The sequence below is a fragment of the Geotrypetes seraphini genome, chromosome 3, assembly GCF_902459505.1.
Source record: "Geotrypetes seraphini chromosome 3, aGeoSer1.1, whole genome shotgun sequence".
Classification (NCBI taxonomy): Eukaryota; Metazoa; Chordata; class Amphibia; order Gymnophiona; family Dermophiidae; genus Geotrypetes; species Geotrypetes seraphini.
Window position 1 is genome coordinate 71619603 of NC_047086.1, and position 20065 is coordinate 71639667.

The window sequence follows — 20065 nt, forward strand, 5'->3', positions numbered from 1 at the left end:
TGAGCGAAGCACACACACTTGAGGATCTTCAATATACGGTGTTATTACACATTGAACATTTTCAAGGTGATCTTTCTAAATTACTTATTCAAAAGGAACAGCGGTTCATCTACAATTGGCACACACTTACCCCTGATGGATTAAATTCAGAGATTGACTGGCTATTATTATAACGTAACGGAGAGTGTCCCGTCATTTTCTGGTTGATCTCATTTCCGGCAAGGTCCAATTTCACAAGTTCCGGTTCTTTAGCTTATAAAACCAGAACGTTGGTCTCTGGTGTTTAGTTTGCCCACCTTTGCGGTCTGGTCTAGTCTCAGTGAGCCAACATTTGGTATGTAGATTTATTGATACCATTTTTGTAATACTTACATAATATTTTCTATTGTGAGATTACTAGTAATCTTTATGATTCTATTTCAGATCTATTAACGTTAGTTGAGTTAATAAAGTTGTTTACTGTTTTAATTCATTTTCTCTAGCATCAATGTCCCTCCCTGACGAAGATACGAAACCTGGGTCGGGGGGACTGGGACTATGAAGTAAAAGGCACACATAGAGAACAAAACCTTTTAAAAGCACATCACTTTGTTTATGTTTGTTTGAACGAGGATTAACATCACCGACTACCATCTGCCAGAGATAAGTACACCATTTAATACAATTTACTCACGCTGAGATTATTGGTAATATTTTTCAGGTGGTCGAGGGACAGTGAAGGCAATGATGGTCCCTTTGTTAACCTTGTTTTGGTGATAACACTTAAAACACTGGTTATATGGTCTGAGCACTTCACATTTAAATTTAAATTTATATATTATTTAGTATTTTTGTATAAGAGCTGTGACTAATGAAATCGCTATAGACTATCATCACAGAATATAATTTTATTCCTCCAGTGATTTGTCTATTTGTTTTATTTATACATAATTCCTCTGGAGTGTATACAGTGTACATAAAACAATTAGTAACAGAGGTACTGTCCTATTTATTTTTAAGAGTGGTGGTCATACAGAGAGGAGCAGTATTCTTTTAAAGTTGCACTACACATCTAGTATCTGAATCTTATTCAGAGTACCTATAAACCACATACGAATAAGAAGAGAAAGTGTGTGTGTGTGTGTGCATTAACATTTAGCACGTGCTAAAAAGCATAGTGTACCTTTGTAAAAGAGGGGGTAAGCCTCTGTGTGTATGTGTATATATATATATATATACACACACACACACACACACATATATATATATATATATATATATATATATACACACACACACAGGCTTACCCCCTCTTTTATAAAGGTACACTATGCTTTTTAGCACGTGCTAAATGTTTACACGTGTATGTTATCCTATGAACGCATTAGCGGTTAGTGCATGCATTGATTTAGCGCATGCTAAATCCACGCTAAAACACTTATGGCCTCTTTTACAAAGCCGCGCAGCAATGGCCCCAAAGCCCTTTACATCACTATGGGCTTCGGGGCCATTAGCGCAGAGCAGCCGCTAGCGCGTCTTTATAAAAGAGGCCGTTAGTGTACCTTTGTAAAAGAGGGCCTTAATTTGCAATGCCCTAAGCTCATAAAATCATGTTTCTGCTTTAAGCGGGGAGATGCGGGGAAGAAAATTAAGACTGTGGGGATGGGTAAGAGACGTGGTTGAAGACTGCAGGGATGGGGAGGGGGAGGTGGGGATGAATTATTGTCCCTGAATCACTCTCTACTAACCTCCTGTTTTACTAAGGTGCACTATGTGATTTAGCGTACATTTAGGCCCTGATTCTCCAAAAGTGCGTCCCGATTTTAGGCAGCTGTAGGCGTCCTACAGCTGTCTAATCAGCCAATCGGGATGCACGTTTTTTTAAAAAAATGCTCCCCAGGCAAGCCGCCTATATTGAAGGCGAGGCCCGCAAGACACCTAGGCCCTGATTCTGTATAGAACGCCCGGGAGAGGCGTCCTATTCAGAATCGGCCTACACTAAAACCCCGATTCTGTAACCGGCGTCCATGTTACAGATGCTGGTTAGAGAATTGGGTTAGATTAGACACGGCCCGCTATACTTATCGCGGCAAGGGATCTCTCTGCCGCAATAAGTATAGCAGGCCGCGGCCTGTCCGATCGGATGCCCCCCCTCCGACACTACCAACCGCCCCCCCCGACACTACCAACCGCCCCCCCCCCTGACATTACCGATCTCCCTCCCACCCCGACACTACCGATCGCTGGCAGGAGAGTGTCCAATCCCTCCTGCCCGAAGACGCACCCCCCCCCGGCGCCAACAACCCCCAAACCTCCAAACTAACCTGTTCTTCAGGCCAGACGGTTCTTGCCCGTCTAGCCGGTAAGCCCGCCTCATCGAAATGAGGCGGGCTCGCCCCTTCCCGGCCCATCCCGCCGAAGCCTAAGGCCTGATTGGCCCAGGCTCTAGAAGCCTGGCCCAGGCTCTAGAAGCCTGGACCAATCAGGCCTTAGGCATAGCGGGTCCACCCATCCCCACTAAGTCTAAGGTCTTGGGTGGGAGGGAGATCGGTAATGTCGGGGAGGGGGGGGGCGGTTGGTAGTGTCAGGGGGGGCAGTCGGTAGTGTCGGAGGGGGGCATCCGATCAGACAGGCCGCGGCCCGCTATACTTATAGCGGCAGAGAGATCCCTTGCCGCGATAAGTATAGCGGCTGCGTCTACTTACAATGTAGACCAGCATTTTGCTGGCCTACATTTTAAGGTTTCTTCCTCTACTAGGGAGACGCGTAGGGCCACCTAGGTTCGCCTAAGGCCCTTAGGCGAGCTTAGGCGTCTTGCGGGTCTCCCTAGGCTCCCGGAGGCGCCTTCAGGCCTGCCTGGGGAGCATTTTTTTTTTAAAACGTGCATCCCGATTGGCTGATTAGACAGCTGTAGGACGCCTACAGATGCCTAAAATCGGGACGCACTTTTGGAGAATCAGGGCCTTAGCGCACGCTAAATATACGCATGCGCTAACCGCTAACACGTCCATAGACTAAAATGCACGTGTTAGTATTTAGCGCACACTAAAATGCTTAGCGCACCTTTGTAAAAGGAGCCCTAAGTGTATAGCCCTCGATGGAGACTGTCCCAATTTTGTTGGTTGGGATGAGAACTTTTCAGCAGCCCCTCGTACAAAACTACATAGACAATCATTTTAAAAACTGGGTTTCAAAATTAGTAATTTGGTCATTTTAGAGAGAAAAAAAAGCTGCCACTTTTGGGATGTTTTTCTGTTTGGAAAATGACTCCATAGTAATAATTCTGTTTATTATTTATTTTATTTTTAAAATTTCTATGCTGTTTTATTCCAAAACGATTTACAATAAAATTACATACATAAAATATTGAATTATTCAATTTTAAATTGAATAGGAGGAAATATTTTTTCACTTAATAAATAGTTAAGCTTTAGAACTTGTCGCTAGAGGATGTAGTAACAGTGCTAATAAATCTGGGTTTAAACAAGGTTTGGACAAGTTCCTGGAAGAAAAGCTTTTAGTTTGCTATTAAGAAAGAAATGAGAACTGTTTTTGTTTCTGGGACAGGTAGCTTGGAATCTTGACACTTTTGGGGATTCTTTCAGGTACTTTGATCTGGATTGGCCAATGCTGGAAGCATGATACTGGGCTTAATGGACAATCAGCCTGCACCAGTATAGCTATTATGTTCTTATGATTATAGAGACAGAATAAGTTTACAACTGAGGACTCCTTTTACTATGCTGTGGTAGCGTTTTTACCGCACACTGCAGATTAGCGTGCGTTGCCCCCCCCTGCTACGTGAAAAAACTAACGCCAGCTCAATGGAGGCTAAAACCGCCAGCACAGCTTAGTAAAAGGAGCCCTGAGTGATGAAAGAGGGTTGCAAAAGAAGGCCCTGTGCTCTAATACAAGTGTTGCCTGTGGTTCTTTCCCAAAATATAGGTACTTAAGTGTCATGGTCTTAAGGAAAATGATAATAATCTTACCTAGATATAGATAGGCTAAATTGTAGGAAACACATAGCAATGTACCATCAGGCCTTAACAGTATCCAAAACAAAGTCCCCCCCAAAAAAATATTTCTCTCAGACATTGAGTGCACTATAAATTCAACCAACCAGCTATTCAAAGTAGTATACAGTCTATGGTTTCACTATCATATTTAAATGATGAGGAACAGGTAAGCTCTGCAGGACTCCAGAAACTTGCCTGTCCTAATGGTTGAAAACATAATATTGTAGTATCACCCTCCACTGGCAGCAATGAAGTTGGATGGCACATGCTCATTGCTCAGCTTAGAGGGAACACTGTCCAGTGCCTCAGGTAAAAATAAAAATGCCTGTATATAATATATAAACCACGGAGTGTGACCACAGAAAAACAGTATATCAAATCTCATCCCCTTTCTCTTTATAAATCTATCTACCCAGGTATGTGACTTTGGGTTTGGCCATTTGGGTACATATGACTTTTGAGCACCCACATTTCCTTGAGGACAATATATGATTGTTGACTACGTACTGTACAATGGCATGAATACAGGATGTCCGGGGCAGTACTTGGAGAGACCTCCCAGGAAAGGGACCTGGGAGTTCTGATCGACAAGTCGATGAAGCCATCTGCACAATGTGCGGCGGCGGCAAAAAGGGCAAACAGAATGCTAGGAATGATAAAGAAGGGGATCATGAACAGATCGGAGAAGGTTATCATGCCGCTGTACCAGGCCATGGTGCGCCCTCACCTGGAGTACTGCGTACAGCACTGGTCGCCGTACATGAAGAAGGACATGGTACTACTCGAGAGGGTCCAGAGAAAAGCAACCAAGATGGTTAAAGGATTGGAGGAGCTGCCGTACAATGAAAAATTGGAGAAACTGGGCCTCTTCTCTCTCGAACAGAGGAGATTGAGAGGGGACATGATCGAAACATTCAAGGTACTTAAGGGGATAGACTTAGTAGATAAGGACAGGTTGTTCACCCTCTCCAAGGTAGGGTTGAACGAGAGGGCACTCTCTAAAGTTGAAAGGGGATAGATTCCGTACGAACGTAAGGAAGTTCTTCTTTGCCCAGAGAGTGGTGGAAAACTGGAACGCTCTTCCAGAATCTGTCGTGGGGGAAAACACCCTCCAGGGATTCAAGACAGGGTTGGACAGGATCCTGCTTAACAAGAAGTGCGCTGGTAGGGCTAGTCTCAGTTAGGGTACTGGTCTTTGACCTGGGGGTTGCCGCGTGTGTGGACTGCTGGGCATGATGGACCATTGGTCTGACCCAGCAGCGGCAATTCTTATGTTCTTATGTTCTAAGTAGGTGTCTAAAGGTTGTGATGTTTTCCCTCTCATTCCTTCCTCTCTTTGAGAATGGGTGGCTCCACTGCTCCGGATCATTGCACAACATCAAGGACCACTTGACCCTTCATTGAAGGGGCTGGCTCTGCCTCTCAGTTAGGTGGGAGTCTGCCAGGGAAGTCTCAGAGGGGTTCATTGTTGCCAAAGGAAGGAGGATATCATGCCAGAAATTTATGGATGGAGGACCAGAACTGTGGAGAATGGAATGGGGCTTTGGAACTCAAGGAGAGTTAGGGGGATTGGACGTGTTGCCGGATGATGGGGAAATCAGAGCTTGTCAAGCAAGACTGAGGGTGGGGGTGGAAACAGCTCTGCCAGTTAGAGCTACATAGGAGTAATGATTTTGAAAAGATGTTCCCAGGCATATGTGTGTGTGTGTGTGTGGGGGGGGGGGGTATTTCTATCTTTCTTTCCTCATATCTAGCTTTTTTAAATCACTAAATCAGTGCTCCCATTGCATGTTGAGATACATTTATTTATTTTATTATTTATATACCACTTATATTCTAAGTGGTTTACATTCAGGTACTTTATCATATTTCCCTATCTGTCCCATTGGGTTCAAACTCTTTATCTCGTGTACCTGGGGCAATGAGGGGATTAAGTGACTTGCCCAGAGTCACAAGAAACAGCGAGGGATTTGAACCCATAGCCTCAGGGTATAGCTCTAACCCCTGTGCCACACACTGCCACACGTAAATTTGCAGCCCTGCACCTATTTTAGAAAAGGGGCGGAGCCAACACCGAACGAGTCCAGCTTGCCTGCAAGCAGCCACAGAGGGAGAGAGGCAAGAGAGAGACTTGGAAGGCAGGGGTTAGGAGAGGAGGAGGGCACAGAGAGAGTGCAGAGCGAGGGGTAGTGGCGAAAGGTAGCTCCGCCCACCCCTCCAACGTCGGACCTCGGAGCTCCGCCTTAAAAGGGGCGGAGCCAACGCCGAACGAGTCCGGCTTGCCTGCAAGCAGCCACAGAGGGAGAGAGGCAAGAGAGAGACTTGGAAGGCAGGGGTTAGGAGAGGAGGAGGGCACAGAGAGAGTGCAGAGCGAGGGGTAGCGGCGAGAGGTAGCTCCGCCCACCCCTCCGACGTCGGACCTCGGAGCTCCGCCTTAAAAGGGGCAGAGCCAACGGCGCGCTGCCGTTCAGCGCTTGGCGAAGGCGAGCGGCAAAGGCGCTCGCCTTAGCGAGAGCGCCTTTGCGAAGGGCCTTGAGAAGGGCCAGGGCACTACACCAAGGTCAGCACACAACCGGAGGCAGAGAGTGAATGTGGGTGAGAGGTCACAGCAGCAGCAGGCAGAGGGAGTGAGGACACAGCAGCAGCAGGCGGAGAGTGAGAGTGGGTGAGAGGTCACAGCAGCAGCAGGCAGAGGGAGAGAGGACTCAGCAGCAGCAGGTGGAGAGTGAGAGTGGGTGAGAGGTCACAGCAGCAGCAGGCAGAGGGAGAGAGGACACAGCAGCAGCAGGCGGAGAGTGAGAGTGGGAGAGGGGACACAGCAGCACCAGGCAGAGGGAAAGAGGACACAGCAGCATCAGGCGGTGAGCGAGAGTGTGAGAGGGGACACAGCAGCATCAGGCAGAGGGAGAGAGGACACAGCAGCAGCAGGCGGAGAGTGAGAGTGGGAGAGGGGACACAGCAGCACCAGGCAGAGAGAGAGAGGACACAGCAGCAGCAGGCAGAGGGAGAGCGAGGGAGTGAGGACACCAACAGATCAGAGGAGACCAGAGTGGTGAGAGCCAGAGGAGAGAGCAGAGCAGGCAGACGAGAGAGCGGAGAGCAAATAGACGGACCAAAGGAGCAGAGCGGAGAGCTGAGGGAGACCGTAGAGCGGAGCGGATAAGATAGAAATGGAGGCAGCCGGAATACACCAGAGCTTTCCAGTATACTGCATGGGGTGCCATATGTACGACTACCTCCCCTCGGGAAGGCGGGAGTACATATGCGGTCGGTGCCGGGAGCTGGAAGGCCTGAAGTATGAGGTCGCGAGATTGCAGGCCAGGGTTCAGGACCTGGAGGGGCTGCATGCTTCAGAGGAGCCATGCCAGGCGTCTGAGGATCCAGACAGAAACAGCTCCATTGAAGATCAGGTGAGGGACCTTGAGAGATTCATCGAGGAGAGCTACAGGAGGGTTGAGGAGCAGAACCAGCAGCAACTCAGACAGGTGTCATCAGACGAGAGCCAGGACCTACCGGAGGATGGACCTAGTGGAGAGGCCAGTGGAGAGGCCAGGAGGGCAGCGGAGGCCAAGGACCACGAGGGAGGAGCGCCCAGATTCACCATGGACACAGACCTGAGGCAGAGGAGGCTCTTGAGGAAGGGAAAGACTGCAATTGTTGTGGGAGACTCGATCCTGAGGGAGGTGGACAGTCACGTAGCCGGAGGTCGAGAGGACCGGCTGGTGACATGTCTCCCTGGGGCCAGGACAAAGGACATTGCCGACAGAATCGAGAGGATCTTGGACGGAGCCGAAATGGAGGAGACAGCAGTAATTGTCCACGTCGGAACAAATGATGTGAGCCGGAGGAATTTCAGCATGCCTGCGCTAAAAGACCAGTTCAGGGTCCTGGGAAGGAAGCTGAAACGGAGGTCACAGAGGATAGCATTCTCGGAGATCCTGCCGGTCCCGAGGGCAGATGCTAGAAGGCAGGCCGAGCTCCAGGAGGTGAATGCGTGGCTGAGGGCTTCCACTTTGTGAGGAACTGGTCGTCCTTCTGGGGAAAGAGCAAGCTCTACAGGCAGGATGGCCTGCACCTGAGCACGGCGGGAACAAGAATACTAGCAGCCAACGTAAAGAAGGAGATCGAGAGGGCTTTAAACTACAGAGAGGGAGAAAGCCGACAGCTGACCTGATGACGCTTCGGACAGCAGTATCCAGAAAAGATGCTGAATGGGCTGACTGCAGGGAGGAGGACGGGGGTCCGATGGAACTCGCGATCAGACAGCGAGGGAAACACCAGGTAACAGCAACTTGCTGGGAGAAGCCTAAGGGGAAGGGGAAAACAGGGGATTCAGGAGGACAAGATGGCACCAGGGTGCAAACAGAAGGCAATAAGGTGGAGCCACAGGGCAAAGGGGAGCCACAAGGCAAGGGGGAACAAACCAAGGCCCAGGGGACGATAGCACGGGAGGGGGCTGGTACTCCCCGGGGTAAAGCGGGGAGGTGGGGTGGAGGGGACATGGGGAGGAAGAGAGTTGCGAGGGTAAAGGAGGAGGGCACAGCAGAGGCACTGGGAGCGGGAAAATGGCCCGAGACCCAAGGGAAGGCGGCCCAGGTAAAGGCAGAGGTGGAGGACAAACACCGGGACCTACAGTGCTTATTCGCAAATGCAAGAAGCCTCATGGCTAAGATGGGTGAACTGGAAGTCATGGCCAAGGGGGAGGACCTGGATATAATAGGAATTACATAAACCTGGTGGACAGAGGAAAATCAATGGGATGTGGCGCTGCCAGGGTACAAGCTCTACAGGAGGGACAGGACCCACAAGAAGGGGGGAGGCATAGCGCTGTATATATAGGACTATATCTACTCGATTGGGATCGATACGGCAACAAAGGCAGAGGAGCTAGAATCGCTATGGGTCAAATTGCTGGGAAAGAAGAGTGCAGACATAAAGCTGGGGCTGTATTATCGCCCGCCTGGTGCGTCAGAAACAATAGGACACGACTTGGAAGCAGAACTGAGACAGGAATGCAGGACTGGAAGTGTAACAGTGATGGGGGACTTCAACTACCCGGGGATAGACTGGAGTACGGGACACTCCAACTCCACGAGGGAAGCAGGATTCGTAGAAGCTGTGAGGGACTGCTTCATGGAGCAACTGGTCAAGGAACCGACGCGAGGAGGTGCTACTCTTGACCTCATCCTTAACGGATTAGGGGGGCCTGCAAGAGGGGTAGAAGTGGGAGGAACACTAGGCAACAATGATCACAACGTGATCAGATTCACATTAGAAAGGGGGTCACCCATAGTGGGGAGGACCGCAACGACTGCGCTCAACTTCAGGAATGGGAACTATGTTGATATGAGGAAAATGGTGGGGAGGAAGCTCAGGAACGGCTTTAGGATGGAGACTGTAGGGAGCGCCTGGACCCTTCTCAGGGACACACTACAGGAAGTGCAAAAACTGTACATCCCCAGTTTCAGGAAAGGCCGCAAGAACAAGCGGTCAAAAGACCCGGTTTGGATGACACCTGAAGTAAAGAGGGCAATCAGTGACAAGAAAGTGTCCTTCCGGAAATGGAGGAGGGATCCAACGGAGGAAAATCACCAGGAGCACAGGAAATGCCAAAAGGAATGCCACCGAGAGGTTAGAAAAGCAAAAAGGGAATACGAGGAGGGGCTGGCCAGGGAGGCGAAAAACTTCAAGGCATTCTTCAGTTACGTAAAGGGGAAGCAACCAGTGAGAGAGGAGGTGGGGCCATTGGACGATGGGGATAGGAAGGGAGTGATTAAGGAGGATAAAGAGGTAGCTGAGAGGTTGAACACGTTCTTCTCGTCGGTCTTCACGAGCGAGGACACGTCCAATATACCGGACCCAGAGGAGCTCATGAGTGGGGAGCAGGCCAAAAGATTTGGGCATATAGAGGTAAGTCAGGAGGATGTCCTCAAGCAGATTGACAGACTGAAAAGCGGCAAATCACCGAGACCGGACGGGATCCACCCAAGGGTTCTAAAGGAACTAAGTCAGGAAATAGCGGGTGCAATCCAGCATGTTTGCAACCTATCCTTGAAAAATGGAGAGGTACCAGAGGACTGGAAACTGGCGAATGTCACACCTATCTTTAAGAAGGGATCGAGAGGTGACCCCGGGAACTACAGGCCGGTGAGCCTGACTTCAGTTATAGGGAAGATGGTGGAAGCAATGATCAAGGACAGCATTTGCGAGCACATAGAGAAAAATGGCCTACTGCGGACAAGCCAGCACGGATTCTGTAAGGGAAGGTCATGCCTGACAAACCTTCTGTACTTCTTTGAGGGAATAAGCAGTCAGGTGGACAAAGGGGAACCCATAGACATCATTTACCTCGATTTTCAAAAGGCCTTTGACAAGGTGCCACATGAAAGGCTGCTTAGGAAGCTGTGGAACCACGGGGTGGGCGGGGATGTACACAGATGGATCAAGCACTGGCTGTCAGGTAGACTACAGAGGGTCGGAGTAAAGGGCCAATATTCTGACTGGCGGGGAGTCACGAGCGGTGTGCCGCAGGGATCGGTGCTGGGGCCGCTACTCTTCAACATATTTATCAATGACCTGGAAACGGAGGCAAAGTGGGAGGTTATAAAATTTGCAGACGATACCAAACTCTGCGCCAGAGTTAGGACCAGGGAGGAGTGTGAAGAACTGCAAAGGGACCTCGATAAGCTGGAGGACTGGGCAAACAAATGGCAAATGCGCTTTAACGTAGATAAATGCAAGTTCATGCACATAGGGAAAAAGAACCCGTTGTTCGAGTATAAAATGGGGGGGAGATTGCTGGAAGACACCGGACTTGAGAGAGACTTGGGTGTGCTAGTGGATCCATCCATGAAACCATCCGCACAGTGTGCAGCAGCCTCGAAGAAAGCCAACAGGATGCTGGGCATCATCAAGAGGGGCATATCAACCAGGACGCGGGAAGTCATCATGCCGCTGTATCGAGCGATGGTGAGCCCACATCTGGAATACTGCATTCAATATTGGTCGCCGCACCTCAAGAAGGACATGGCAGTTCTTGAGAGAGTCCAAAGGAGGGCAACGAAACTGGTAAGAGGGCTGGAAAACTGCCCATATGCCGAGAGGCTGGATAAACTGGGGCTCTTCTCTCTGGAAAAGAGGAGGCTCAGGGGGGATATGATAGAGACCTTCAAAATACTTAGGGGCATAGAGAGGGTGGACAGGGACAGGTTCTTCAGACTAAAAGGGACGACAGGTACGAGGGGGCACTCAGAGAAACTGAAGGGAGATAGGTTCAAATCAAATGCAAGGAAGTTTTTCTTCACCCAAAGGGTCGTGGACAAATGGAATGCGCTCCCGGAGGAAGTGATCCGGCAGAGTACAGTACAGGGATTCAAACAGGGATTGGACAGATTCCTGAGGGAAAAGGGGATCGTGGGGTACTGAGGGAGGTGCTGGGGTGTTGCATAAGTATAGACAGCTCACCAGGTCGTGCAGGTGCAAGGCCGGAGGGTTAGGACATTGATGGGAAGATAGGACTTCGATGAGAAACCTAGGAGGCAAGGGGACCCTTCTGGTGATTAAGGCAGGTCATGACCTGTTGGGCCGCCGCGGGGGCGGACTGCTGGGTGGGATGGACCTCTGGTCTGACCCGGCAGAGGCACTGCTTATGTTCTTATGTTCTATCGCTTTTACAAAGCTGCAGTACCGCGGGATGACAAGGTAAATGCCCGACGCTCACATAATTCTTAGAGTGTCAGAGCATTTACCTCACCGGCCCACAGTACCGTGGCTTTGTAAAAGGAGCCCTAAATTTGGTAGACTTTGTTGTAGAATACTATGGAATTTTCATGTTCCAGATCTGTCTAAAATCTGCTTTTTAATCTTGTAATGTTATGATCTCCGATGATGATTTGCATAATTTGTTCACTAGTAAATATCATAGTGACAGTAATACATTTTGCAGGGTGGCCCCTGGAGTATGCAAAAGGATGTGGATTTTCAAGTAGTAACAGTGCAATACATATGAATCTGAATGTATAACAAATCAAGAAAAGCACTTTGAATTTACAAATATTTGGAAATAATCTTTTCCCCACACCACCTTTACTTAATCAATAATATTAATGCAATTATCCTTCCAATAACCCACTTTTATTTAAAGTGGGTTATTGGATGTGTAAGGAAATCAGACAAAAATTAAAGAGAAATGACAACTATATAGAAGCAATAAAAGATGCCAATGTCCCCACACCAAGTTAAATACATTACTATGCCCCAAGATTTCAGCATTCATTTTTTCATATTTGTAGCTGGAGCATAAGTTCACCCACCAGAAAGGAAAGTTAAGTGGATCATAATTCTTCCAATTGCGTGTTATCATCTGCATGGCTATTCTGTCATAATTAAGAAAAGCTGGCATTTATAACGATCCATAGGGGGTACATGTAATAGTGTTCCACATATTATGACTTCATAAGTCAATGGGATTGATGACTCAAGTACAACATTAACTTGACCCCATATTGACTTCCAAAAATTAAGGGCTCCTTTTACAAAGGTGCGTTAGGGCCTTAATGCGCAGAATAGCGCGCGCTAAATTGCCGCGTGTGCTAGCCGCTATCACCTTCTTTTGAGCAGGTGGTAGATTTTCGGCTAGCGCGTGCTAATCCGGTGCGTGCGCTAAAACGCTTAACGCACCTTCGTAAAAGGAGTCCTAAGTATCAAAGGACAATAGAATAACAGATGATTCATAGTCCCTATATCAAGATGACAATGTCAGCATCTATTAGATTTAGAACTGTGTGTCTTTTGCAAATTTAATAGATACGGAATGTTTATTCTTGCAGCTTTTTGTATTATGTAGGGTTGGAAGAGCTGAATCAATGGGTTTGTTGTATGGGAAGAGGTTGCACATTGCGTACCATCAGGGCATACTTTGATGTTTCATCAATCAGATTGTTGGTGCAATCTTTGACTCTGAGTCAGCTTCATTATTGTAATATTGCTTATTTGGCAGGTACTCAAAAAAAAAAAATCTTTACAGACTAGGCATGATCCAGAATGCAGTGGTCCGATTAATTTTCAATTTGAAAAAGTTCAATCACATCACTCCTTTCCTTCACAAACTGCATTGGTTGCCGATAGAGGCCCATATAAAGTTCAAGTTTGGTTGTATTTGTTTCAAGGTAACATCATGTCTTATACTCAACTATCTTGTGGATTCATTTACATTTGCTAACTTAAAAGCATCCTAGACATCACATTATTTAATTTTCCATCGGTTAAAGGATGTAAATTTAAAAGATCTCCAGTCTTATCATGCAGCATCTTAGGATAAGGATTTAAATTCTCTAATCACAACTTCTAGTACCTATCAACTATTTAGGAGACATTTAAAAACATATTTGTTCACAAGTTCCTTAGGTAATTGAACATACTTTATCTATTGTAACTATTTTATTTTGTAAACTGCATAGAACGTAATGGTACTGCGATATGGAAGTAAGTTTTTATATTATGCTATGTTATTAAGTTACACTAACTGTTTCTGGGGATTTGTGGATGCTATTGACATGATAGGAGCTGCCTTTATTTAGAATAGCATCCATCATTCCCAAGGGGCCCATTATGATGGAAAATGGCATACAATAGACCCAAATTGTATGACAAAAATGCTATAGTTGTATTGTTATATTAGATTAGTGTCCCGCAAACTTTTTAAAGCCACAGAACACTAAACTCAGGGCCGTGGCTGGAGGCTATTTGGAAATGAGCAGATGTCAACACAATGACATCATGCACATGTGTGACATCATCACATTGACGCTGCACATACACAGGGGCTCTCCAGATGGAGCACTGAGCTTGCTATTACTATGCTGGTGGGTGGGTGTTTGAGGATGAGAGGTGTGGAGAGGGGAGGTGCTGGCAAGGAGGAAAGGCGCCAATGCCTGCCAACTGCTTACAGGACCTGCCTCTTGTCATGAGAGACACTTCCTGTAAGCAGCCAGCTAGTGCCAGCGCCTCTCCATCTCACTGGCATCTCGTGGCACACCTGGAATCTCGTCGTGGCACACTGTTTGCGATGCACTGTATTAGACGCTTGGGACAGCTGTCTCATTTGGGTGTTATGTATTCATGTATTCCATTGTAAAACACTTTCCCTCCCTTTTTTATGGGACATTAGCATTGAGCTTAGCTGTTTCTGTGTCGAAAAGATTACTGTACTTTCCATGATTATGATGTACTTAATAATTATCAGTTTGTAATTCCATGATTGAGGATTTAGAGCTCATGGTGTATACCAACCATTACAAGTATTAGTCCATACATTTTGTAGTCAGTTTTTGGTAGTTGACTATTTTGTTTGTCTAAAACCTAAAAATAAACTGAATGACATAATGGCATGGGGAATGCACCACATTTTTGGGATTATCACATTTGTATCATAATATTTTTGCATTTCCTTTCACTGAATCACCCAGAAGAAATTTCTATTTCATACATTATTCATGAGTTTACATTAAGACTGTCATGGACATATGCAGTGTTAGGAAGTATTTTAAATGAAAGTATTTAAAGTAGTAATTAAAATGCATCAGCCAAGGGAGATCTTGCCTCACCAAATTTGTTTGACTTTGAAGGTGTGAATAAACATGTGGATAAGGTTGAAATAGTGTATTTTGATTTTCAGAAAGCTTTTGACAAAGTTCCTCATAGGAAGCTCCTGAGAAATTTAAAGAGTCATGGGATAGAGGGCAAAGTTCAGTTGTGGATTAGGAATTGGTTATCGGATAGAAAATGGAGGGTAGGGTTAAATGGTCATTTTTCTCAATGGAGGAGAGTAAACAGTGGAGTGCCACAGGGATCTGTACTGGGACCAGTGCTATTTAACTTATTTATGAATGATCTGGAAATTGGAATGACAAGTGAGGTGATTAAATTTGCAGATGACACTAAAATGTTCAAAGTTGTTAAAATGAATACATAATGTGAAAAATTGCAGGCGGACCTTAGGAAATAGGAAGACTGGCAGATAAAATAGGAAGTGGCAGAAATAGGAAGTGGCAGATAAAATTTAATGTGAACAAATGCAAAGTGATGCACATTGGAAAGAATAGCCCAAATCACAGTTATCAGATGCTAGGGTCCACCTTGGGGGTTAGCGCCCAAGAAAAAGATATGGGTGTCATTGCAGACTGAGCAGTAGTGGCTCGTGGCCAGTAGGGGATGATGTCTATGGGACGGTAATGGAATGGACATCAGGACATGATAGTGCAGTATTTTGTGGAATTTTTCTACAAAAATGGCCTGCTTTTCGTATGATTCTGGGTAACTCTAGTCATTTACAAGCATATGTGTTAGTTAAGGCCATGCCCAATAGAAGCGTACGAAAAATTGGTGAATAAAAATCTGAATATGGATGTAGCCAAGGCCAGAGAAAAGCACACTACAGATTAATATTAAGGGACAGCATAATAATATTCTTTTATGTACTTTGCTATTAAGCTAGGTCATGAAGGAAATCAGGATATAGATGGACTCCGTTTTGTTCTCTGTCTTTCTGTATCTGTTTGGCTGAACTCCATTTTGTGTTCAACTTTTTTCCCTGTCTTTGTTCAGAGTTTTCCCGCTTCTAGCATTGTGGTTCTAATTGATACAAAATGTGCCTTAGGCTGGGTAGGAAGAGCATATTAGATTACGTATCCCAAACTGAGATATAACAGGTATTAAATATGAATGAAATACATAGTATTAATTAAATTTTAATGAATGGAAGGGGCCCCTGAACCTGAATGGGATATTAGGTGATATAAATGTTTATAAAAAGAATATTAAGAAAAAATCCTAAAGCAACATCTGGAAATAGAGTCAGACACGTGGTAGTTTCTAGCATAGGAAGGCTTCTGTGTGAGTAGGTGAAATTTGAAGCTGTCAGCTCAAGGAGAGGGGGAAACAGCCCCTCCTTCTCCTTGATTACCTTCTCCTTGACTGCCTTTTTCTCTGAGGGTTGAGAATATATCAGCACCTTTTTAACAAATGCAGAATCTCTTAATATACCTTTGTGAAAAGGATAAAAGGAATATTGGATATGTTATAAAATGTTAATGTATATTCAGAAATGAATGTAAACAAAACAAATGTAATTTCTGAAACTTTTAAACATGTAGAGTTCTTTGTCTAACTTTAAAGACCACCTCTGTATTTGATTGGCCTACAGCAAATGATGTCATACTGAACTTAAGGTATATAATGGGGAGCTTCGAAGTATCGAGTTGAGCTCGTTATCAGAAGGCCAGCATTTTGGCAACTATAACGACCTCTTTTGAGTTTCATGATTGAAAAATAAAAACAATAAAATTAAATACTTCGGTAACTCTTGCGTTAGCGTCATTTTCCATGTTTTTTGTTATTTTTCACACCTTGAGTGAAAGCTAGCAGCTTAATTGGTAACTGCAGCTTTATGAGTGCACTGGCTCAAGACAATACGATGAAATCTTCCACCCAATTTGCAGCGATGACCAAAAATGCAAACAATATGCTAGGAATTATAAAAAAAAGGGATGGTTAAGATAGCTAAGAATGTTATAATGCCTTTGAAGTGGTCCATGGTGCTGCCTCAACTGGAGTATTGCATTCAATTCTGGTCCCCTTATCTCAAGAAAGATATTGCGGCACTAGAAAAGGTTCAAAGAAGAGCGACCAAGATGATAAAGGGGAAGGAACTCCTCTTGTATGAGGAAAGACTTTTCAGCTTGGAAAAGAGACAGCTGAGGGGAGATATGACTGAAGTCTACAAAAGCCTGAGTGGAGTAGAACGAGTACATGTGGATCAATTTTTCACTCTGTTAAAAATTACAAGGACTAGGGGCACTCAATGAAGTTACAGGGAAAAACTTTTAAAACCGATATGGTCTGACCCAGTAAGGCTATTCTTATGTTCTTATGTACTTGTATGTGTATTTTAAATACTTATCCCCATGTATTTAGAATTTTTAGAAAGTGAAACAAATGAAAGAAAATACTTTGCCACTAGGCTCAGCATCTGAGTTACTGTGTTGAAAGATACTTTCTTCATCCTTTTAAGTATTCTAGAAACTCTAAGGGCTCCTTTTATCAAACCGCACTAGCGGGGTTAACGCGCACGACTTTTCATCACGCGTTAACCTCCGCACTGGCCTAAAACTACCACCTGCTCAAGAGGAGGCGGTAGCGGCTAGCGCAGCCGGCAGTTTAGCGTGCGGCATTACGTGCGTTAAACCGTTAGCGCGCCTTTGTAAAAGGAGCCCTAAGGTTTATACATTGGCAGCAGTCTGTCATCCTAATTTCAAGTTGCATTTGGTGTCTTCTGACAAGAAAGATTGGGTGAAATCAGCCTTTCTAGATGAAGGAAGAAAAATCAATTCAATGTTGCATTGTCTTTTAAGGTGACAATATAATGCCTACGCTATCAGGGGAAACCATGTTCAAATTTCCTCAACTGCTCAAATCAATATAGAGTAGTCAAGCTATTATTTCACAAGTTAAATGCAGCATTGCCATTTTCTGCAGCTGTTGAAAGATTATTCTCAAAGAGTTCTTTAATTTCATTGCCGATATGGAACTGCTTAAATTACAAAAAAATTTGAAGACCTGTTGCTGCTGGAAGCAAATTCATAGGTAACACTGTTATTATTAAGGAATATCATAGACTAAAATATCGCAAAAGAAAAACAACCATTATCAAGTACAAACTGTATCAAAAACTTGGACTTCTTAGATGTTGATCATCAAAATAGTATTTTGTATTTAGTATTTTAAATACTTGTGCATATTTATAGAGGCATTTTCAAAACTCTAAGATGTCCAAAAATGGCATAAATCAGCACCTGGATGTTTTTCATACCAAAACTTCCAAGTGCTGATTTTTCTGGACGTCCTGTGAGGCATCCCAGCCACTGTGCATTCAAACCTAAAGGGGGCATATTGGAGGTGTGTTCTGGGCAGGCTTTGGGCAGGCTTAGATTTGGATGTCTTGCAGTAATAATCAAACTTTTTCTAAGACATCATGGATGGATATTAGCATCAGATTACTGCGTCTCAATGGCCACGTATTTGGTCTTGGAGGGTGAGATGTACGATGTCAGCATCTATGAGACAAACTTGGTTTTTGCTTTCTGGACCCCTGTTCGTTTACATAAGTTAGATAGTTCCAAGTCAAATAGATGCTGGCATTGTCATCTTGAAGCTGGGACTTTGGATCATTAACTTTACTATTGTCCCTTAATACTGTAGTTTTGGAGGTCTATTTGGGATCAAGTAAATAACATGTTAGAGAATCCATTGGCTTTATCTTATGATACCATTTTATTTGGTACTCTTATGAGAGCCAAAAGTCAACTATCAACGAATAATAACAAGCTTCTATTAGTGATGACAGGAGTTGCCATGCAGCTTATCTTAAAAAATTGGAAAAACTGGGATAGGTTGAACTACACATTCTGGTGGGAATCCCTGTGTTATACATATAAAATGGAGCATGGTATGACTATACAACAGGGAAGATTGAAAAAATTTATGGAGGTGTGGGAGCCATTGACTAAAGGGTCCTTTTATCAAGCTGTGGTAGAGGTTTAACGTGCGTAATACCGCACTTTAACCACCTGCCATGCTAGCCGCTAATGGGGGTTAGCGCGTGATGAAATGTCTGACGCGCTAACCACTCTAACGCGGCTTGATAAAAGGACCCCTAAATATAGTAAAGATGAATAATTTAATTTATTTTATTATATAAACAAGGAACGTCCGCATCCTTGGTGGGGGAGGGGGGTAAGGGAAGGAAATGGAATGGAATTTTATGATTTTTATGAATGGTTTCATGAAGGTTTGATTTATTGATTGTATATTTGATGGGAGGGGGAAGTTACTTTATTGCAGTAATATTTTAAAGTTTGCTGTGCTTATTTTACAATTGTACATATATGTGATTTAATTATGGCAAATTTGTAGTTTTAAAATCAATAAAGAATTAAAAATAAAGTAATTTATGCAAAAGAGAATTATTATTTAAAAAAAAAAGATGTTCTGAGCTAGACCTGTTTTAAATATACAAAAACAAGGGCACATTCCTTAGATATATCACAAAACGAGTGATGAAGAAGAATATGCAAAAATACAGGAAATCACACTTGTATTTTTGCAGACCTGTTTTTAAAGTATCTAAGTGCCAAAAAGGTACCCAGTTGACCAGATGACTACTGGAGGGATTAGGATATGACATAAGAACATAAGTAATGCCTCTGCTGGGTCAGACCAGAGGTCCATCATGCCCAGCAGTCCGCTCACGCGGCGGCCCATGAAGTCCAGGACCTGTATAGTAATCCTCTATCTATACCCTTCTATGCCCTTTTCATTCAGGAAATCATCCAGTCGCTTATTGAACCCCAAAACCGTACTCTGTCCTATCACGTCCTCTGGAAGCGCATTCCAGGTGTTCACCACCCTCTGGGTGAAGAAGAACTTCCTAGCATTGGTTTTGAATCTGTCCCCTTATAATTTTTCTGAATGCCCTCTTATTCTTGTAATCTTTGAAAGTTTGACGAATCTGTCCCTCTCCACTTTCTCTATGCCCTTCATGATCTTGTAAGTCTCTATCATATCCCCTCTAAGTCTCCGCTTCTCCAGGGAAAAGAGCCCCAGTTTCTCCAATCTTTCAGTGTATGAAAGGTTTTCCATACCCTTTATCAAGCGTGTTGCTCTCTTCTGAACCCTCTCGCGTATCGCCATATCCTTCTTTAGGTACGACGACCAATATTGGACGCAGTACTCCAGATGCGGGCGCACCATCGTCCGATACAACGGCAGGATAACTTCTTTCATTCTGGTTGTAATAACCTTCTTGATTATACCTAGCATTCTATTTGCTTTCTTAGCGGCCGCTGCGCACTGTGCCAACAGCTTCACTGTCTTGTCCACTATTACCCCCAAGTCCCTTTCTTGGGTACTCTCACTCAATGACAGCCCTCCCATCGTGTAGCTGTACCTCGAGTTTCTGTTTCCTATGTGCAAGACTTTACATTTCTCTACATTAAACTTCACCTCCCACACAA